We start from the raw sequence: 12596 nt of genomic DNA, 5'->3' as shown, positions 1-12596 counted from the left end.
GAGCATGGTAATAAATACAGATTCATTTGCAAATGAAAGAAGATTCATTTTCATTCTCAAATGTAGGCGCACCAGGCAAACCAGGGTCATGTCGGGATGGACGCTGCTTCGGTGCCTTAAAGGCAACTGCCTTTGGGTCACTGACATGTGGGCCAGCCACCTGTTGGGCTCATATGTCATGGACACAAAGGCAGGTGCCTTAAGGCACCGAAGCATAGTCCTGTCGGGGTGGTCGCGTGTGTCGGACGAATGCGTAGCACCCAGCCACCCACCCCCTCCCCCCAAAAAAGGACGACAACAATATAAGTTCGCGCTTCCATGTTTCGGATTGAAATATCTGGCGGCCCCAATTCCAGCCCTGCAAAATCTCTCTTCTCCACCGTCCCCTTCCGCGCTCGATTGCTCAAATCCCTAATTCGCCGCCAACCCTCGAATCGCCCCTTGTCTCATCTCTTTCCCCACTGTTCCCCACCTCTGTGGCGGACGACGACGACGAAGACGACGATCGCGCCTCACCACCGCACCAGAGCTACCTCATCTACGCCCTCGTCCACCGCACCGGGTGGTCCACCGACAACGTCGGCCGCCGCAACCGACGTGCCTCACAGACACTGAGTTCCACCGCATCAGGTGCGCTTCACCGATGCCGTCTCCCAGCTCACCGGGGCTACTTCACCGAGCATCGTCGCACCTCCGCCCCCCGAGGCCGTTGGGGCTTCACCAACGGTCTCGTCCACCGCATCGTAGCGCTCCACTGCCACTCAAGATCTGCATCCGTGCGCGGCCAGCCAACGCCAGCGCATCACCCTCAACGGCTCTGAAGTGACCCGCACTCTAGCTAGGCGAGCATGCCCAAACGCCGGCCCGAACTAGGTATCCACACATCACTCCCTTGTGCACTGTTCCGACGATGTTTGGATATCCTTTCACTGCTCTCTTAGCTTACACGCCTATGCAACTCTGACCTTAACTCTTATTTCTTCTGGAGATATCATCTGAAACAAGCAAATCCATATTTTAGCGAAGCATGGCGGCGCTACGGGATCTGGTACACATCCTGCACACCCGTATAACCTTGTAAGTATCTGTCCTCCGGTACGACATCAAGGTAGATTCCTCTTATTTGATCAACCATTCACCGTGTCAAAAATGCAGAGGGGGATGCAAGGAGCAAAAGGCCTGCACATCCAAGCAAGTGGTAACATGGACTTGTACATGGAACATCCCAAGCGCAAGCAGAGCTGCAGTGAGCCTGTACAACGAGCTAGTGTAAGTCCCTGCATTTCATTTAATTCGTACTGGCATTCGTGTATGATTTGTGTGCAGTGGCTAATCCACGAATTCAAGTTACTAGGGGCGAACATTTAACTTAAAAAATACGAAGGCACTTACACTCCGGAAATCAACATAACTTGAGAAATGTGAAGCTACATGCACTTTGAAAACCCGCTAATGATCCAAAGTAGTTCAGATTATAAACACTAAATGATGCAAGCACCAAAAAACACAAAATGCAACATGGTGTACAAGGACTACAAACATGGTCTGTACCTGCTTGAATTATTCGTTCTCTGGCTGAAAATATCGAAGTGTAATTGCACATATAACCAGTGCGCAAACTGCATATCAATATATCTATCCTGCACAAGTATGCCAATAGTTTCAAACAACAGATTAGAAAAGTATTTATGCTATATTGTCATGATACGGGGACTTTCTGGTAGATGGCCTCGACGTTTCCTCAAGCTATGAAAATGCACTATAATTTGCTTGTCATCAATGCCTGCAAATCTCTGTCTCTCTCAACATAGTAGATCATCATTAGACACTAAATCCTTCAATGAGCTTGCAAAATGCTTGCATTAGATCCCTCATTAGACACTATATGTTCATCACCAGGAGCATGTAAAATGTTTGCATCAAATCCTACATTAGCAGTCTGTTCATTAGACACTTCAGGCTCAAGAACAACATGAGCTTGTATGTTTGCCTCGGAGACTTGATTAGATACATCAGATTCAGTCAATTCAGTATTGATTGGGGGAGTTATAAAATAAGTAGAAATTGGTTTCATTTTCTCATAGATTCCCTACATGCGAGCAGTTTTACAACACCGTCAGGTTTAACTATTGGCCGGAAATTGAAGAGTTGAATTAGATATAATCAGGGATGTGATGTACCTGCTCGTTGCGCATGCTACTCTTGCAAGCTGCGACTGTCCGTTTGCGCAAGCTCGATGCCATGCCTGTGCTGCCGCCGCTGCCTCCCACGCAGGCTACACCCAGGGTTGGATCTTCATCTTCTTGTCCTTCCGTTCGCTTGAAGCCCGGCGACCGCCCTCCAACGAGGGCGCGAGGAAGTGCTGTGTCGGTCTGTCCAGCGGCGGCTAGGTTAGGAGCGAACCAGACTGGAGGCTGGAGCGAATGCATTGGGATTTTTCCTGGTGTCGATCGATATGGGAGGCGCTCGTTTGGGCCGCGAGCCTGCTATAGGGCCTGCCTTGCACTTATGTTATTGGCCCATCCAAATTGAAACATTTTTCTTCATTTTTTACATTGCCTACTCGTGCGTTGGGACGAACAAAACTAGCATGGGCCAACCTGGACGACTCAAACTAGGTGCACACTTTCAAGCCACCTGAGGTGGCCGCCCATACCAGCCCCTATGGTGGCATCGCCCCTTTTTGCGTGTATGATTGGATAGTGAAAAATATTCCATTGGCGCTTTTGATTTACCCACATAGTGGTAGAATTGCTTGTTTCTACGAACTGAGTTCGCCAACAATGTGAAGGATGCCAGTCTTTTCATCCTATTGTAGATTGCTTAGATCTCGATTGCCAAAAGTAATCGCATGAAATATACAGTAAAAGCCAATGTGATGTGTTTGGCTACAACTAGTCTGACTACACGTCCTCATATAACATATCAAGGACGCACCATCTTACCAGATTAACCATTCGACTTACCCATGCAGTGTGGGAAGAAAGAAGTATTGGGACTGCGTATCCAAGCAATTGATGCCATGGACTCCTTCATACAACCTTGTAAGCGAAAAAGAAGTTGCAGTGTGCCTGTACAAAGAACTAGCGTAAGTTCAGTTATCTGCTTCTCGGAATTTTAGGTAGCCACTTATTGCAAAATTGTTCAATTACGTTGCTTGGTTTAATTTAGTTTGCTACTGATTACATAATGGCACAGCCTGTTAATCATATTGTAGACTGCGCCTATCTATGTGTTTGATACTTATTGTTAAGAATTACCTGTTTGCCGTAACTTAAATATCTACTTGTTTGTTTAACTGCTTTGCTGCTGCAATAGCGGGTTACAATGATGTTAATAACTACTTTTCAGCATCCAATTGAAACTCTTTAATTCCTTGTTTGTTTAACTGGTTTGCTGTTATAACTCCCAGTTGAGATGTTTTGCTAACTTCAACTTTTCTAAATCCAATCGGAACTTTAATGGCAAAACAGGTTAGCCCAAGATCAAAGAGCGAGGTCCCCATGGATGTTGCATCATCCCACAGCAGTGGCACGGCCTAATCGTGCATTATGAATTGCCAACTGCTCATGCCCTAGAGGCTAAACTAGTGGTAGAAAGAGATTCTGCTTCTGCACTTAGAGATGAAGTTGACATGTTGAGGAAGCAAACAGCACAATCACAGGCAGTACTCAAGACAACCATTAAATATTTGGTGGATTTCAAAACGAAGCAAGCTGAGACTGACCAGATTGTTAAGGTCCTGAAGGAAAAAAGGAAATTAAATTCCTACTTGGTAAATCATAGGTGAAATGTTCTTTCCATAGTTGAATAACCTTTGTGTTGTCTGTTCATGTAATCAATCAAACCATTTGTTTTAGAGATCATGTAATAATTGTTTTTTTTGTTTGTAATTTTATTTGAGCACAAGTCTGTATTAATTGATAAGACTTGGAGACATTTCATTTGGATTGCTGTGCCACACCTACAAATATGCCAATCAGGCTGAATGTGCATTCAGCAATAGTAGTGTAGATGGACCATAAGTGGCACGCATCGGAAAGGGCCAAGATGCTGGCTAAAAAAAGGATGATGTTGTAGCCAAAAAAAAGTACAACGGCCTGGCTTATGTATGTTAGTTGATATTATTGATCCATATACTCTATAAGTGTTTATATGTCTGTTAGTTCCGTACGTTCTTGGTTGATTGACTCGGTATTTGAAACTTGGTGCATCGCTCGTGTACATATCTAAATGGGAGTACACATTATGCTGCGTGTGACATTTGAGTTGGACATGAAGTGTTCCAAATATTTGAATTCACCTTAAACTGGATTCTAGTTTCTGAATTTGAGTATCGGCATTTGTAAACCATATTCATATATGACAGTGGAATAAATCTTTGTCGTCCTTTTGAAGATATATAAAAACACACAGAATCATTTATAAAGATTCATGTAGGAATACAAAATGGATTCGAATTTAGTTGCCAGCGTAAACATGGACGCTTATTGTCCCAAAATTCGAAAGAAACAACAAAATGTCCACTCCCACATCGGCTGCCCGAAGCCAAGTGTTTGGGAGATGGAAATTACTGTCTACCCATTACATGGACAATCCATCGGCCCGATTTCCACTGCTCTAAATAGTGGTAGGTTAGTAACTTCAAATAGACGTGACACGACCGCCTCTGAGCCCATTCCGACACGGTGGGCGTCAAACATGGGCGGCAATACTCATTTGATTCGAGCTCGTCCGAAAGATCTCTGTTTCTCCCTCCATTCCCCATTCATACACGGTGGGCTGCAAAACACCCTCTCCTTGTCCGAAATAGGCGTAGGCTAATATTTTAAATAGGGGCAGATGTGTAACTTCCATCAGACGTGACACAACCGCCCTACCTGTCAGCCCCGTTCATACACCGTGGGCGCCAACCGTGGGCGGCAAAACACCCTCTCCTCGCCCGAAATCGATGTAGGCTAATATTTTAAATAGGGGAAGATGTGTAACTTCCATCAGACGTGACACAACCGCCCTACCTGTCAGCCCCGCTCATACACCGTGGGCGCCAACCGTGGACGGCAAAACACCCTCTCCTCGCCTGAAATAGTTATCGGCAAATATTTGGGAGATGCAAGATTACCGTCCTATCCCCAACCGACGAGACGTCCAAATTTGAAATGGGGGATAAGTTCTTAACTTTCCCATATTTCAAACATGCGCGTCCCAAAAACATGGTTCCCCGTACCTCTCCCTCCATTTTCCCATTCATACACCGTCCGCGCTAGAACACCCCATTCCCACATCAGCCTCCGTCTGCCACCCCATCCATCGCCGCCGTCCTCCACCACATCCATCGCCACCGTCCTCCACCACGCCAGAGCGCCTACCAAGACCGCGTCGTCCACTGCTAGAGATGGATGTTTCTCATCCATGGCGACGGACCAATAGCCTTGCATCGCGTCCTCTCGCTTCATCGGCGCCGTCGTCCTCTTTCCGGGGCCGCTCATACGACCTTCTCTTCCACCGCAACGGGACTTATCCCCCGATGCACCCGTCTAATGTCGCCGATCTGCTTCAGCGCCACCGACAGCCATCGCACCCCCGATGCCTACACGGCTCCACAAGAGAGGTGGTACTTCATATCTCCTCAACTTTTTGATCTGAACCAGAAAATAGATCTTAACTTGGTTACTCTACTTTATTTTCAGCTCTTAGAATTTATTTCTTAGTTCGAAGCAAACAATGGATGCTAAATATCATTTCTCTGGTTTGCAGCTTCAAATCTGCCATGGCACAACCATAATACGGTTTAATTGATCATGCTTAGGGTTTAATTGATCATGTTGGTTCCGTGGTGGTTTCTTTAATAGAAATCAGAGGGGAAACCCTCTTTTGCTAAAAAATATACGCTTAGAGTTTCCCCCTTTTATGATCACTATACGATCAGAATACATGCTTCGTGTCATAATAACACTGCTCCACCCATCAAGCTAAACAAGCTTAGATGTTCAAATACAAATCTGATATTATTAAAACAGAGTTGTTTAATTGGTCAGCTAAATGTTCCTAAATTAGTTTCGAAAATGCATGTTCGCCTCTCGGGTGTGTATCGCTATGTGTGGTCTGGTCAGCACGGTTGGGGAGGTGAACTTTGCATATGCAGGGGTTTATAGGGAGACACTCTCCGAGTTGAAACTGCAATGCATTCCATAGATAATCTGACTACTTTTTATGTTTTCATGAATCTCAGATTCTGAACAGCATCATAATGATTATGAGCTTGCGCGCATGAAAAGAATAAAGCAGAACAAGGCCATGGCTGTCAAACTTGACATTAAGGGACTGAAATCAAGTCTGGATGCAATGCAATGCAAACACTCTCCACCTACAGATTCATGCTCAGAATATGATCATAATAGTGATTCTGAGCTAGAGGGAGACCTAAGTCAATGTAGCTCCCTAGTGGAGGAGTCAGAGGAAGATGCCCTATCTTATTCACCCATCAAGGTACGTGTTCTAACTTTCCAAGGTTACATTGCTCGCACAGATCTTGCAACTGATGCTTTGCATTGCTTCTACTTTGTTGAACTTCCGTTAGCTTAGTTTACACATCGTGTATGTGAATACGCACTGCCTATCCATTTTCAGTACATATTCCATCTGTCATCATACCATATTTATCCATTCAAATGTTGTTCTTGTGTATCAGACGTTCAAAAGGAAGAGGGTGATTGCTGATCATGGAGGAGCACAAGCAAAGTATTTGGAAAAGGTAGTGGCACCTGATAAATCAAATAGCCCATTAGGTGTAGTTGCAATATCACCTGACCCACAAAATACCCCAACTCTAGCAGACTCTAGCCCTACTACACTGGTCATTTCTGATGCCCCAACTCAGCAGACCCCAACTGCAGCAAACGGTATGATTATGCCAGTTGACATAGCACCAACTGTACGATGCAAAACCCCCATTCCAGCAAAGAGTACACCAAATCCAGTTGCCAAATCCCTTTTCGAACCAGAGAGAGCCCCAATTGCAGCAAATAGGACCCCTGTTCCATTTCTTCCCAGTTTAGAAGATGAAGCTTATGTTGTTGTCAGGAACTTTGTGCGCATCTTTCCTTCATGGAAAGATTATACCGCAAACACAGAACAATTTCCAGTCTTCCTCTGCAACTTACGCGTAAGTAATGTACTAATGCTATTCATGGTCATTACTGCATATGTTTCTGCTGACAGAAGACACAAGATTTCATTCTTTTAAATAGGCGAGGCGCAAACTGGATTGTGATGACGAGCAAGGGTTGGTTGCGCTTTTCAAGCACTCATTGATGAAGTATCGTTCCTACCTGAGGCAAGCGCACTTCGATGGCAAGCCTCTGAATGAAATTTCTGTAAAGTCTCCGGTGCTATATTTATCCGACGGTGACTGGAATAATCTTGTTACACATTGGTCTCGGCTGCAGCGTAAGGTACTATGTATGATATCACATCACAATTTGAACTACATTTCTGCATTTGCCTTAATGTCTCGCTTGTATGAAAACTGTTAGCAGAAGAACATTCGTTCTCAAGGGACCACAGAATCTTGCAACTATACTGCACATTGCATTGCTCTTGTGAGTACCTCTTGCCCTGTATGACCATACTTACTTTCATAGCTGTTTGATTAAGTAGCATCACTGCACATGTTAGCCTCATAATCGTCCATTTGGTGGACATTACAAGATCCGTATGGACTCTTACATAAATTTAGAATCAACCCAATGCTTTTGAAGAGGTTTAGCTCTGCAGTCCTCTTGTTAGGACTGAACGTGGTCTATCACTGTACTTACATTAACAGCTACTCCCTCCGTCCCATAATATAAGAATGTTTTGTACAGTACACCAGTGTTCAAAACACTCTTGTATTATGGGAAGAGGGATTGGTTCATTTTGAAGCATTCTGCATCTTATCTCCCTCGCCTACCATTTACTAAAAAAGATCAAATCTATATTTAATCTTACCAACAAGTAGAATACACAGACAATGCCAGTGCAGAAGTGTAGCCCATTGCTCTTGTCAGTACATTTTGTCATGTAATGCTTGTACTTCCAGGGATTGGTAGTTGATTATGTAGCATCAATCTACATCTTATCTTCATTATCCTCTATCCCTTCCAGTATTATCATATCTATAATTACTCTCTACAAAATGTAGAGTACAGGCAATGCTTATGAAGAAGATTTTGTGCTAAAATTCTTGAGTTATCCTTCCCTTTCCATGGAGAAGGGCATTATAAAGCCGGTGTTAACTGTTAATGTACGTCAGTCCTTCTAAAGCCTTTATCCTCAACTGCTGTTTAATTTGCTCATACTCCCTATTGTTTACTGCTGTTTAGTTTGCTGTTTCTACCAAAATGCATGTTCGTAAGAACCGTAAGTTCTAAGTTTTACTTGTAAAACCAAATTCCCTATTCATACCATGCACATTACTTAATACTCCCTATATGTATGCTTGTTTTTGTGGATCTATAATCTAGTGTGTGGTGAAGCAGCCCACGTTTGCACCTTGTCATCTCCTGTTTTATCTTACTGATGTGGCTGATGATATGAACAACATGCCATGCACATTATCCAAAATAGATACAATGATTTTCTTTGCCCTTCATCTATGCTTGTTATGTTGACATGGTAATCCAGTAGTGTGGTGAAGCTCCCCGCATTATGAACAATGCCAAATTATGCTATTGATATTTTGAACATACTCTTTATTTTCTAATTTGAAATTGGATGGAATTGACAGAACAATTGTCATCTTTGTTTATACACATGCAAAACCTGTCATCTCTCTGCTTTGTTTCAGGGTGATATGCCTGATGGCATGCACAAGTCTGCTGAAGGCTGTGAGACAAACCCAACATATATTGCAGCAAAGAAGGCAAAACATCTTGAAGATAGCGAGACAACCCCAAAGTCTTGTCTTGATGCAGTGTTCAAGCTACTTGAGACTAACAGTCAGACAAGCTCACAGAATTCATTGTCTGAATCAGTTTGACTTCTTTAGTCCCTAGTTCTAGCAGAAAGGCATTCTGCAACTCAACTTTGATTTGAAGTCCTATCTCTAAGAAAGATTGCGGAGAACACCAATGAGAACCTCATCGCTAAACAGCTACACCTGGAAGCTATGACCGACATGCTAGGCCGGTCTCACAGCCTTGCTCAGCAGCTTGCGCAGCAGTTCCCCCGCAAGGCTAACCTTTCTTGAACTGTCTTGGAAGTGGTCTCGGTTCAGTATTATTTTGTTACGCTGCAATGGTGCCCAGTTTTTGTAATCTGCTTCTTCATTGCGCTTTATGATCACTGGTGGCGAACTTTGATGCCCAGTGGATGTAATATACCTTAAATCCTTTATTGTGTAGTGTAGGTTTATTCTTAGTTACTATGTCATAATTTCTTTATTGTATAGAGTAGGTTTGTTCTTAATTCCTACTAGTTACGCAGTAGCCCAAAATGAACCCCGGCCCATGATTGTGCGAATCAAATCACGGGTTTTCAACAGGCCAAAATTGTCTGGGTCCTTGTTTGGCCCAATCAGATATCGGCTGCGAGCAGGCCGGATGCAAACCGAGCCGTAGTTAGGCCCAACTATATGACGGGCTTTTAACAGGCCGAAATTAATATAGGGCTGAAATGTTAAACGGACCCTTAACAGGCCAAAACTAATATCAGGCCGAATTACTAAGTGGGCCTTTAGCAAGTGGGCCCAAAAGCATAGTGTCCAGTTGACGGGCCGAATCTGATATGGGCCATAATTGAGCCCAAAGCCTCTTAAAGGGCCAGACCTGATCTGGGCCGTAATTTGGCCCAAAACGTGGTAGGCTTTTAATGGGCCGGATCTCATATGGGCCACTATTAGGCCCGGAGCATGGCAGGCCATTAATGGACCGGATCAAATATGGGTCGGCATTTGGCCCAAAACATGGTAGTCAGTTAATGGGCCGCCCTACTAGGGTCCTCAAAATCTTGTGGGCCTACAGCTGGGCTGGCCCATTAATGTCGGCGAAATCTCGTGGGCCTTTAGCTCGGCCGGCCCATTATGACCCAAAGAATCTTGTGGGCCTTTACCTGGGCCGGCCCATTATGGCACACAAAAATCTTGTGGCCTTTACCTGGGCCGGCCCATTATGGCCCGCAAAATCTTGTGGGCCTTTAGCTGGGCCAGCCCATTATGGTCCACAAAATCTCGTGGGCCTTTAGCTGAGCTGGCCCATTATGGTCCGCAAAATCTTGTGGGCCTTTAGTTGGGCCGGCCCATTTAAACTTGTTGGGCCGTGCCACGTGTCGACATATCATAGGCGCCTTCTGTCTAGTGAGTGGATGACATCTGTCTCGACGATGAGCCGACACGTGTTTCCTGTAGCCAATGATGATTTTACACGTGGAAAATCCCCATTGGTCGGGGCTGTTAACGGGTTATCGGATCCAAAACCCGCCCCGATAGCTTAACGGCGTTCCGTTACGGTGGATGCCATGTGTCGGTCACCCTTGACGGAAGCACTTCTGTGACGCGCAATTTATCATCATGGAAGTGGACACTTCCGTGATGATAATTCTGGTAATGTCATGGAACACTTCTACGACAGCACATGTATGACTATCTTGATTCTGTCATAAATTTGTCATTGATGTACATGCATGACAAAAAAGCGACCTACTGTGACAAACACATATCATCACGGAAGTGTATTTTTTTGTAGTGGTGCCTCATACTAGTTCGATAAACCTTGGTTCTTAACTGAGGGAAGTACTATCTTCTACTATACTACATGACCCTTCCTCTTCAGGGAAACCCCAACGCCTGTCACAAGTAGCAAGGGTTCTTCTAGCGCCAATGTGGTGCAAAGGAATTTCCACAAGTTCAATGGAAAGAATACTATCCAGCACAATACTACCTTTAAGAATAAGGGTAAGAAGAAAGACAAGAAGAGATATGGTTACTTTACTTGTGGTTCCGAGGAACATTTGGCAAACAGGTGCCCAAACAAGTATAACAATACCGGACATGACTCCAAGTCTTTCAATGTGACTATGGGCAACAGTGATAATAGGGCATCTGGGTATGGTAGTCTGTTTACCGTGCCTTCAGTTTGTGAGTCCACTAATTGATGGGTTAACACAAGTGCAAATATTGATGTGTGTTCTGATATGTCCTTATTCTCTTCTTACAAGGTCGCACAAGATTGCTTCATCCTAATGGTGAAATGGCTTGCATGCTTCTGTTCATGGTGTTGGCACGATAGATCTGAAGTTTACTTCAAGAAAGATCATGCAACTGAAGAACGTGCATCATGTCTCCGCCATCAAGAAGAATCTCATTAATGACTCCCTTCTAAGTAAAGAAGGATTTAAGTTAGTATTCGAGTCCAATAAAGTAGTTGTATTTCGCTATGGACTATTTGTTGGAAAAGGATATGATTGTGGAGGTTTGTTTCGCCTTTCCCTGGTGGACTTCTGTAATAAAGTCATGAGCCAAATTGATTCTAGCGTGAATGAATCTGAGGTTTGGCATTCACATCTTTGTCACATTAATTTTGGTTGTATGACACAGCTAGCTAAGATGGATTTAATCCTGAGTTTCACTTTAGCAACAGGCTCTAACTGCCATGCGTGTGTGCAAGCTAAGCAACCTTGCAAGCCTCACAAGGCTATGAAGGAGAGACATTTGGTACCACTAGAGCTCATACATTCAAATCTATGTGAGATGAATGGTGTGTGTTGACTAAAGGTGGAAAGAAATATTTCATGACATTGATTGGTGATTCCACTAGATTCTTCTATGTGCATTTGTTAAATACTAAGGATGAGGGTCTAGACTACTTTAAAATCTATAAGGCAGAAGTTGAGAACCAACTTGAAAATAAAATGAAACGAGTTCGATCTGATCGTGGTGGAGAGTGATACATCTCCAACGTATCTACTTTTTCTCACGCTTTTCCTCTTGTTTTGGACTCTAATTTGCATGATTTGAGTGAAACTAACCCCGGACTAACGCTGTTTTCGACAGAACTACCATGGTGTTGTTTTTGTGAAGAAAAAAAGTTCTCCGAATGGAACGAAACTTTTTGAGGAATTTTTATATAATATATAAGAATTTTTGGAGCCAAGACCTACCGGAGAGGGGCCCCTTGGTGGGCACAATCCACCAGGGCACACCCCCCTCTCATGGCGCACTCAGGTGGATTGTACCCACCTGGTGGCCCCGCAGACCTCAACCCTGACACTATAAATTCCTATTTCGGAGAAAAAAATCAGGGAGAAAGAATTATTGCGATCCACGAGACGGAGCCGCCACCAAGCCATGTTCTTCCTCGGGAGGGCAGATCTGGTGTTCGTTTGGGGCTCCGGAGAGGGGGATCTTCATTGTTCGTCATTACCAACCCTTCTCCATCGCCAATTCCATGATGCTCCCCACCGGGAGTGAGTAATTCCTTTGTAGGCTCGCTGATCGGTGAGGAGTTGGATGAGATTCATCATGTAATCGAGTTAGTTTTGTTAGGGCCTGATCCCTAGTACCCACTATGTTCTTAGATTGATGTTGCTATGACTTTGCTATGCTTAATGTTTGTCACTTT

This window comes from Triticum dicoccoides, chromosome 7A, assembly GCF_002162155.2.
Source record: "Triticum dicoccoides isolate Atlit2015 ecotype Zavitan chromosome 7A, WEW_v2.0, whole genome shotgun sequence".
NCBI classification, from domain to species: Eukaryota; Viridiplantae; Streptophyta; class Magnoliopsida; order Poales; family Poaceae; genus Triticum; species Triticum dicoccoides.
Note: the sequence above shows the minus strand (reverse complement) of the source record.